Genomic DNA, 9,794 nt, shown 5'->3' on the forward strand with positions numbered 1-9,794 from the left:
TGGGCAAGAAGCTTTAGCTGCAGTGCTGCAAATGTTAAGGAGTGCAGGAAAATAGGTGGCAGAGAGTTTGCAGTAAACTAATTAGCCAGAAGGGACCTCGACTCAGCTCTTCAGACCTCAGAAGCTCATTGGAACAAGGTGGGATGCTCATGAGAACAGGCTTTCTTGGGGGATACACGAGGCTTTCCAGATGGAAATAGCACAGAAAGACATTTGCACAGCACATTTTTGTCACTGCTCGATTCACTCCTAGCTGGAAATGGAAGGTGAAATAAATATTTCTTTTCCTCCAGCAATCCTCTATCATTGAAATATTGAGTGAGTCTGTGAGTTTTGTTTAATCAATGCTGGTCTGGTCAAACTTGTCACTTACAGACAAAAATGCATGATGCTGGAAGAAGAAAATAAGACCAGAAAAAATAAACGCTATTGACCATGACCTTTGAGCAAAAGTGGATTTCATTTCTGTTGCCCTCGTGTGTTTTAAACCTCCTAGATCAAAGTTCACAGTAGCAGTCAGAGCTAAGTTGAGAGACCTTAAGGTTCACAGTAAGGAGCTTGAATACGTGACCTGATTTGTCAGAAGTTCAGAGCACTGACTTCCCATGAAAGCAGTGGAAATATCAAGTACTCTGTGTCTTCCAAAACAAAGTTTTAATTAGTTGTGTCACTTTTTCTGATGCTAAGGTCTTTGAGGTGTCTCCTGTGATGTCTTGGACCTTTCAGCTTGGTTTCCTAGTAGAGGAATAACGTGACCTCAATTCTGGCGTGTTCCAAGTGTTTTGTTGCTGGATCTGGGAAAAAAATGGCTCCAAACCATGCAGAATTTTCTTCTTTTTTCTGTGCTGAGGGGAATAACCTTAAGAAAAAAGATATCTTCTGTTTATTCATGGAGCTCATTCTAAACAGAGAAAGCAGTGGAGCATATCTGGTGTGGCTGAAACTAAATATAATACAGGACGTCTTTCCAAGACTGAACACTGGCTCATACTAAGAAAAGTAATCTTGAGGATTATGTGTAACAATACTGTCTGCTGTTACCTTTCCTCAGTGTGTCATGGCAGATATTTAACTCTGGGCATCTAATTCTGAAAAAGTCAGCATAGTTTTTTTATGTTGATTATCTCCATTTTGGCTAAAAGAACTAAATTCAGTAAGGGAGAGATGGAGAAATATTGCATACCAGCATGATAACCTTGTGTGACAGCAGAGTCATGATAAATATGCTATACATCTAGAAGTTCAGTCTGATACATAGTCTGGACCAAAGGGTTCTTTCACAATGTGATGATCTATTGTATTGGCCAGCCAGCTGGAGTGGCATTAAAATGAATTATACCAGGCTCCTGGTTTGGAAATCGTCTAGTCCATTATTTTTTAAGTACTGATTTCTTAAAGGGCAGAAGGAACCTTGGAAAGAGAGAATGAATTGGAAACAAATTGTAACCGTGACATTCTGCCCTCTTTCCTCTCCTTGCCATTTTTGGCAATTAGGGCATTATTTCCTTTTTCCTGTCAAGGACCATTAGGCTTGAAAAAGGCTTTTCAGTCTTCTGCTGTTGTTCTGGTTTGCAGAAAGGGAAGAAAAGAGTTGTTTATCCTTCTATGCCTGCACAGCTATTTCTGTGCTTCTTTTTTCCTGTTATATGTCCTTTTCTTGTTTTCTGATAGAGTTTCAGGAAGTGTATGCGTTGCCCAGGCTAAATCCTTAGTATGTTACAATTCTTTCACGGTGCCGCAGACCACGATGTGCTCTGCTGTTCAACCAGCCTATGTTCACACATTTCTGTGTATTTCTAATCATCACATTTCTGCATGTTCTTGTTCTTCCAGCTGACTCATGTGAGAAGGTCTCCAATCCATTCTCAGGTTACTAGGTAAGGTAATTTTCTTTTATTTTCTTTTTCTTTTTTTTTTTTTTTTTAAATCTGTGCTAAATTTAAATTTCTTACTGATTAGGTTGTACGTTTCCAATTGTGTAGCTGCCACAGCTTTTGTATCTCTGCTGTAGCTAGAAAAGTTTTTTGCACCACCATAAACATGCAACGTGCATTCGCTGTTAGTAGCTAGTGCTTTCACGATGTCAGACAGGACGATCCCCAGAAAGACACACTGATTTCGACTGATCCAGAATATCCAGTAAGACAACGCAATTTTGAGCCACTGCAGCCTATCTAACTCTACAAATGCTGTCAGCCCTGACCTGTCCCACGCAGAGCCCATGTACAGGTGCCGAGCAGTATTGTGTGACTGCAGTGATTCACAGCATTATTTGGTTGCCATTGGTCTCCTCATCTCCCTCTCAGCTCCATTTGGAAATGGAGCTCTTGCAGGCACTCACGTTGCATTTTGATTTCTCTGGCCTTCAGAAGAGTGTGCAATTTAGTATGATATCTAGATAGACCAGGTGCTAGTCGTGGGTGAGTCACCCTCAGTCTTGGATGTACAGAATTGTTTAGCAGCTTATTGAGTTTAAAGGTGGAAGAGACTCATGTATGTTTCATCTGAATTCATATACAGTTGGCTTTGGATGTGCTAATCAGATATCCAGGGAAGCTGCTCAGGTCAACATGGTTTTGATTTGACATGAAGTCCTTACAACTGAAGTCCTAATTTTGGACTGTGATGTCTAGAGTCACCTGCAAGAAATAAGATTTTATATGATCATAGATTGGTTGCTTATTCTGACAGATGCTAAAAATATTAGCACAAGTACCTTTTCCTGACAGTTCATATTTCTGTCTGCACCATTGGTTCTATTTTTCACGTGATTTTATGTAAACTTTTCGGTGTGCAGTCCCTATGGAGTGGTGATCAATTTGTGTAATTTAATAATTACAAATAATTACATACTTTGGATTTTTCCAGTGTCATGAGCAGCTGCTGATGGATCTACAGGCATTGGGTCTCTGTCCATGCCCTCCCAAGGCTCTCTTGGAACTGCTCAGTGATGTTAAGCACTTAAACAGCAGGGACTTTCTGGGAACAGTCCAGCTTGCTCTGGTATTAGGAGCCATTTAGCAAATGGTGATAACTAATTTAATTAAGATCAGATGCTAATGCCATTTGTGAAGATGATGCCGTATGGACACAGGCCTACTGTTCTTTGGCTCTGAAGCATCCTTCTCTGATTTTTAGAGTGCTGTGATATACATGCACTAACACACTGACAGAATGCATAATAAATGGTTGGAGTACTGTCATTCTACCAAGGTATTTTATCTAGTCAGCTGGCAGATGCCGTCAAGACCAGCAGTTTTATCATTCTTGAAAGAATTTATTCCTCCAATGACTGACTCATGATGATCAATGTTCTGAAATTCTTGTCACTTAATATGTAATTTACGCTTTGGGTCTAATTTACACACTTTGGGTACTCAAAAGACTGGTCTGCACTGATAGTATATGTCTACTTTTTGTCAGTCAGTAGAAGGGTTCTGACTAATTGTTGGTGCTTTTCTGCTGTTGTGGATTACATCTACATGTTCTACAGAGCATGACTTCCATCTTCTGTCAGTTTGGAAAAAAAATACCCTCAATCAATAAGTTACTTTACAGGTCAAGAAAATCCTGTTTGTATTTCCTACATTTGACAATTTAAACTATTTCCAGCTAAACTGTGAAGCTCCCTGCCACAGGATAATGTGGATAATAAAAGTTTCCATGATTTTTAGAAGTCATTTTACGAGTTCATGGGACCTATTATAATCTCTCTGCACAGCGGTGGCGTTGATGATAGAGGCCTGATATAGATTATTGTACTTTTTTTGTCAGTCATGACTGAAGACTGTTTGGATCATGGACTAGATTCAAAGTACGCACATGTCCATCCTTCTACCATTTCCACCCATCATGACTTGTGTTGAAGCATCAGCTGAAAAGGTAGGTGTTAAGATCACTGGCAATGACTCAGGTTTACCACAATAAAACCCTACCATTCTGTCTGATGATGTCAGTGCTGGTCCTGAAAAGAGGGCCTTTATAAATAACTGACAGCTTGCACCTCTAGGCTCGTCTTCAGTCGTGATATTAGGTATTTAGCAGGATTTGTGGATTCATAGAATCTGACAGGGATGGCAATGTTAGCATTTCTGCTGGGGTGCTGTTATATTTGAAGATCTATGAAAAACACTCAATTTCCATTTTCTGTTCTCTGCATGACTGCTTACAGGTAACTCTAGAGTGAGAAAAGGGGCAGAATTATAAATTTTGCTTTGTCTCTGCATCAGAAAGCTTTAAAATATTCTTGTTATACTGTAAATTTTAAATCCCATGAAGTCTTCTTTGTCATGAAGGAAGAACTAACAGAATCTATACATAATGCTGAAATAGATCTGACTCCCTGCAAACAGATTTTCAACCCAGATTTCTTTCTTTTTTTTGTCATCCAATTGATGGTGTATCTATCGTGTGATTGAGTCAATGCCCCGTTATTTCAAATTTGTAATGCCCCTCTGATCATCCAAGGAGTTTTCCAACACAGTTGTGAGAGACAGATTCCCAAGCTCTATTTCTACAGCAAGGTTTTCCCTATCTTTTCCTCATCAGAAAACAAGAGAAAGACAATAAAAATACATTTCATCTAGTGGTGTCTCAAACATGCCTCTGCAGCTGTGTGAACACAGCATGAGAGATCCTTCTAGAGGTGCAGAGGTTGAAACCATGTCTAACGCTTCTCTGGATAGGTGCTTTCTGGATTGTTATGTGCATACACAGACGGTAGTCATAGTCCATAATTCTTGGTCAAACACTCCCCAATATTTTGCAGCTGAGATCCTTTAGAGGAGCAAACAGCTTTCTGCGGTGTGCTACTCACTGCTGAAGGACTGAGGGAGGTTGGTGGCAGGTGGCTCTAGCTCCAGTGCTGAGATGTTGCTAGATGGGTTTTACACTCCAAACAGGAACCCTCTTTCTCTCCAGATTTAAATGCTGAAAAAGGTTTGCTGTTATAAAAATGGTACATTAGGAAGTATGATGAAGAGCTAAAGAACAGAGCAGCTTAGATAACTACCATTAATGAACAGACGTCCATCTTCACTTACAGGACATGTAAATACTGTGAGAAAATAATGTGGCTGAAAAGGACTGAGGAAAAACTGAGGCAATATAGTATCAGGTAGGAGTAGGAGTCAACATAACATAGTCTTTGAAACCCCAAATCCCCATTTCTAGAGTTATTTTCCATTTTCCAATCAGAGTTTCCAGGCTCACCGATTTTCAGAATATGTGATTTAACAAGAGAGCACAGTGTTGTTCTTTTTCTATAAGCAACCTTCAAGGATTTTTAAAAATTAAAAACGGTGCTTAGCCCCAATCAGGAAGCAAAGTTCTTACTCTGTGGCAAGTTGCTCAAATTTATAACAAATGAAACCCTGCCTTAAGCAGCAGGGAGACAACAGGTATATATTAAAGAAGGAAGAGTGGTTGTTTGGAGGGCAGGAACAAATAATGCAAAGGCAGCAACGGGATGCCTTAATTTTTAAAATAAATCTGGGATTAAGTCTTTTCAGGAGAATAGCACTACACCAGCAAAGTGAAACAGACAATTACCATGCTTAGTCCTGGAAGATGAGAGACGTATAAGCCAAATACCTAATGTCCACAGCAAGCAAGAAATAGCAATAAATTTCTAGCTATGAGTCTAGGATGCTGCTGTCAAAAACTCTGATGACACTTGATGCAGTAAATGAGACTGGAAGGTAAATTCAGAGTCAGTGCTTGCCCTGGGGCTTCTGACAAGCAGATGTGAACTGATGGTCATCTGGATCCTCTGCCAACGGAAGAACATGTCTTAGGACACGTTGAAATTAAATTATCATTGGATAAATTGAGTTGTAAGAAATTTGCATTCATGTGTGCAGTCCTTTGAACTGGAAGAGCAGACAACCTGTAAGGAGAGAGGAATGAAAATCTGTGGATGTGTTTCTGGGCAGGCAGGTGCTCTGGCTTTGAGAACTGGGAACTATGATTTCCCTTACAAAGCTGAAGAGCTCAGCATTAGAAAGCAAAACACAATCTAGTGAACATGGAGAGCCGTGAATATGCAAGATATTTGAGTGCTGTGAACACATGCCATAGGAAGGAACTGCCTCAACTTGCCCAAATATTTGTTACTGCTCCAAAACACAGTTTCTGTAAGAGCTGTGAATTAGAATAACAGGCAGCTGTGGCACTTCCCTTACAGAGCAGGTGCTCAGAGTTCTGCAGACTCCTGACTGTCACAATCTAATGTCTAGTTTATAAAAAGTATATTTAATCTTTGTTTTTACAAAGCTTTCTGATATTGTTCCAGAGCTTTGTTAAACTGGAATTTATTGGTGATACCGCATAAGGAAACTAGCAAAGCTCCTTTATTTTTCTGAGCAATTGTTTATGGATAAAAGTTTGCAAAGACAAGTATGGGTTTTGTGTCACTGTCTGTACCTAAGCCAGAAATTTAAAATCAAGGTTTTGATCCTGTATAGTATATTTTCATATATGTGCATGTATATATTTATACATGTGAAATTTCTATTTATACCATTTGAAGACTTCTTCCTTTACCTGGTGAATATTGAATTTACAAAAATAGATTTAGAACTGAATGAAAAAAATATTACCTCTGTTTTTCTTTTTGCTTTTCATTCAGGGGAACACAACTGATTTCAGTGTGAGTTGCCTCTGATTAAAACTAGCAAGTGTAACAGAACAGCCTTTAAAAGCAGGGGTGTAGAATAGCAAGCTAAAATCACTCACACGCATTTACTGTTCAAGCTAGGATTTAAAAGTCCTGAAAATCTTATTTATGTAAATTTTATTTCTCTTTAACCCCTTGGCAATAGCTGGTAGGACTCCTGCCATAAGCACTAATGAATTTTGCATTGAATTCTTGGCATTTAGGGCTTAATAAAATCTTCTTTTCCTTTATCTGGAAGATTCCTTTTCTGCTAATTGGTGTCAACATCAATCAAGATCAGAGGCGCAACAACACTAGTTTAAAGGCCTTTCGCTCATCTGCCTTATACCCCAAGTCATATGGGGCTGCAGGCAGCTTACACATAAAAGTGGCAATAAATGTCCTTTCACTCTAAAATGCACAAAAATCTTGGAAACTTTGAAAAATTGTGTTGTTGCAATAAATTAAAAACCACTTCTAGAGGTTTGTCAGTTACACAAGTGCCATTTCGAGTGTGTGGGCCTGTGCTAAATATTTTGTGTAGCTCTAAAAGAGTTTCCGCCAGACCTTCAAAACTGGGGGTGACACGGGGGAGTTCTTCAGAGGAAGGTCCCCTGGAAGATGAGAGATGGTGACAGCTTGATGCATTTGCATGTCTCATATCATATGTGATAGGCATAATGAGGGCAATTTACATTCTTGGGCAAGTTCAACAGATCATTAAAGCCTGTGCTCTGCTGGGGGCAAGGGTAGGAGTTGGAAGTATGGTTCTCGATGCTGCTGATAGGTGGCACCTTGCTTCCATGCGAGGTGACTGCCCCTGGCTCTGTACAAAGACAGAGCTCTTGGGTCCCACTGAATCTGGAGTTTGCCTAGGCAAGATCCAGGCAACCAGCAGCTCCAGGTGAGTCCCTGCAGAGGCTGTTTGATGCTGCACCAAGTATTGTGCATGTTGGTGAGATAATGTCTCCTGAGCCAGCCAGCTCCCCCTCATTCCTGCAGGACTTGGAGAAGGGAGCGGCAGTCCTTCAAAATTCAGCTGTAGGGCTGTAACAACTGCTCTTGCTGTCTTGTTGTGGGCTTTTAGAACCCCGTTTTTTGACCAGTTAGGCAATGAAAGGATGATGTCAAAGACAAGAACAGGACACAGAAGGGCTGCCCATTACACACAGAATCCACCCGAGCTCTGACCATCTCCTTCCTGTCCTGCAACAAGCAACACAGAAGTATCATCATTACAGTGGCAAAGAAGCACACCCTCTACCTCCAACAGGAGCGAGGGGTAGATGTTTGTGTGCCCAGACCAAGCCAAGAACTGGAGGAGTGGACTGGGAAAGGTGATGTGCAATGAATGGCTTTTAGTAATGGCCAAAATTTGTGTGCTTGCCCAGTGGCTCCGGGGAAGTGACTGACAACTGCAGAGCACGTGCCTGTGCCCAGGCCACTCTCGGCCCCAGCAGACTCACTGCAGAGTTAGCACAACAGAGCAGCAGAGTAAAGAAATGATGCCCCTGACATTTAGAAAGCATGTCTCTTGGTCAGCAGGGCTGATGTGTCTGCTGACTAGTCCCATGGGTGGAAAGGAGATTTAAGTACATGAGGCTTACTGACCTTTCCTTGCCTGATGCACCTTCTTGATCCAACAGGGTTCCTCACCAACATGAGAGCAACCAGGACTGTTTCAAAGGATGTAGCAACCCCAGCTGGGCGATCCCCACCTCCACCACTCTCAAAGCAGAACCTGCAGTGCATATTTGAGATGGTACGTGGAGATCCTAACATCTCAGTAGGACCAGCAGAAAGCTTCAACTAATGTTGATGAGTCTTGCTCTGTCTTCCACGTAGTCAATGTATTGCTTAGTAAACAAAAAAGATTTCTTTTTTACATACAAAATCAAAGCCAGGGGGAGAAAAAGCACACAGTAAAAAGTGGTTCTATTTGGACCCAGTAATTTTTTTCTTCAACACAAGGGTAAATTCAACGATATGCAGGATATTCCTTTCCCATGGCTGAGCTGGGATAAAGTGCTTTCATTCACAGAAACACTATGAGACCAAAGTCAATGCTGACAGAGGACCACGAGCAGCAAACAGCAAATTTCCAGTCCTCCCATGATACCCTACAGCTCACGCTGCTGCACAGCTCAATGAGCTGTAGCATTAGGGTAGCTTGATCTTGCTGCCCGGTGAAGCCTAAAATGAAAGAGTAGGGAGCTTCATGGTGCCTGCTTTGCTCAGCGCAACAAAGTCCGTAATAGAAGAATACACAAGGAAAGGACAAACATGTACATAGGATCATTTAAGTTGGAAAAGACCTTTAAGATCAAGTCCAACTGTTAACCTAGCACCGCCAAGTCAATCAAATCATGTCCCTAAGGACCACATCTGCACGTCTGTTAAATAACTCCAGGGATGGTCACTGAACCACTTTCCTGGGCAGCCTGTTCCAATGACTGATAACCCTTTCAGTGAAGAAGCTTTCCCCCATACCCAATCTAAACCTTGCCTGGTGCAACTTGAGGTCATTTCCTCTCGTCCTATTGCTTGTTATTTGTGGGAAGGACTGACACCTACCTGTGGAGGAATGAAGCTGGGTTAATTATCACTGATAATATACAACTGTGGGCTGGCTTCAGGGGCGGTGGGTTGGCTGATGGAGATAAGGTGCAGCTGTGGCTGGTTAAGTGAAGTGGTTGAGAGCCAATGAAGAGAGAGCAGCCGAGGAAGAGAAGGTAAGAGAGGAAGAAGCAGAGAGAAGAGAGAGGAAGACAGAGAGAGAGAGAGAGAGAGAGAGAGAGAGCGCGCGAGAGAGAGTGAGTGAGTGAGTGAGTGTGTGCCTTGGATGGGGTGAGACAAAGAGAAGGCAGCAGAGGGGTTAGCATGAAGAGTATGCTGGTATGAGATGGTAAAAGACCTTGCTGCAGCTTGATAGTTTGGGGAGTGCTGCAACACCTACCTGCTTTCAGGTTGTTGTAGAAAGCAATTAGGTTCCCCCCTGGGCCCCCTTTTCTCCAAGCTAAACAACCCCAGTTCCCTCAGCTGCTCCTCATAGGACTTGTGCTCCAGACACTTCACCAGCTTTGCTGCCCTTCTTTGGAGATGCTCCAGTGCCTCAATGTCTTTTGTGTAGTGAGGGGCC

The 9,794-nt window shown here is 41.7% G+C and overlaps 1 long non-coding RNA gene across 1 annotated transcript; it reads left to right on the forward strand.

The window, feature by feature from the left end:
- The first annotated feature begins 1,589 nt into the window (after positions 1-1,589).
- LOC114015855 (uncharacterized) lies at positions 1,590-9,400 on the forward strand. Its single transcript, XR_003560019.2, has 4 exons — positions 1,590-1,711; positions 1,834-1,877; positions 3,775-3,882; positions 8,302-9,400. It is a non-coding gene; the product is annotated as an uncharacterized LOC114015855 (long non-coding RNA).
- The last annotated feature ends 394 nt before the right edge of the window (positions 9,401-9,794 follow it).

Source organism: Falco cherrug, chromosome 3, assembly GCF_023634085.1.
Source record: "Falco cherrug isolate bFalChe1 chromosome 3, bFalChe1.pri, whole genome shotgun sequence".
NCBI lineage: Eukaryota > Metazoa > Chordata > Aves > Falconiformes > Falconidae > Falco > Falco cherrug.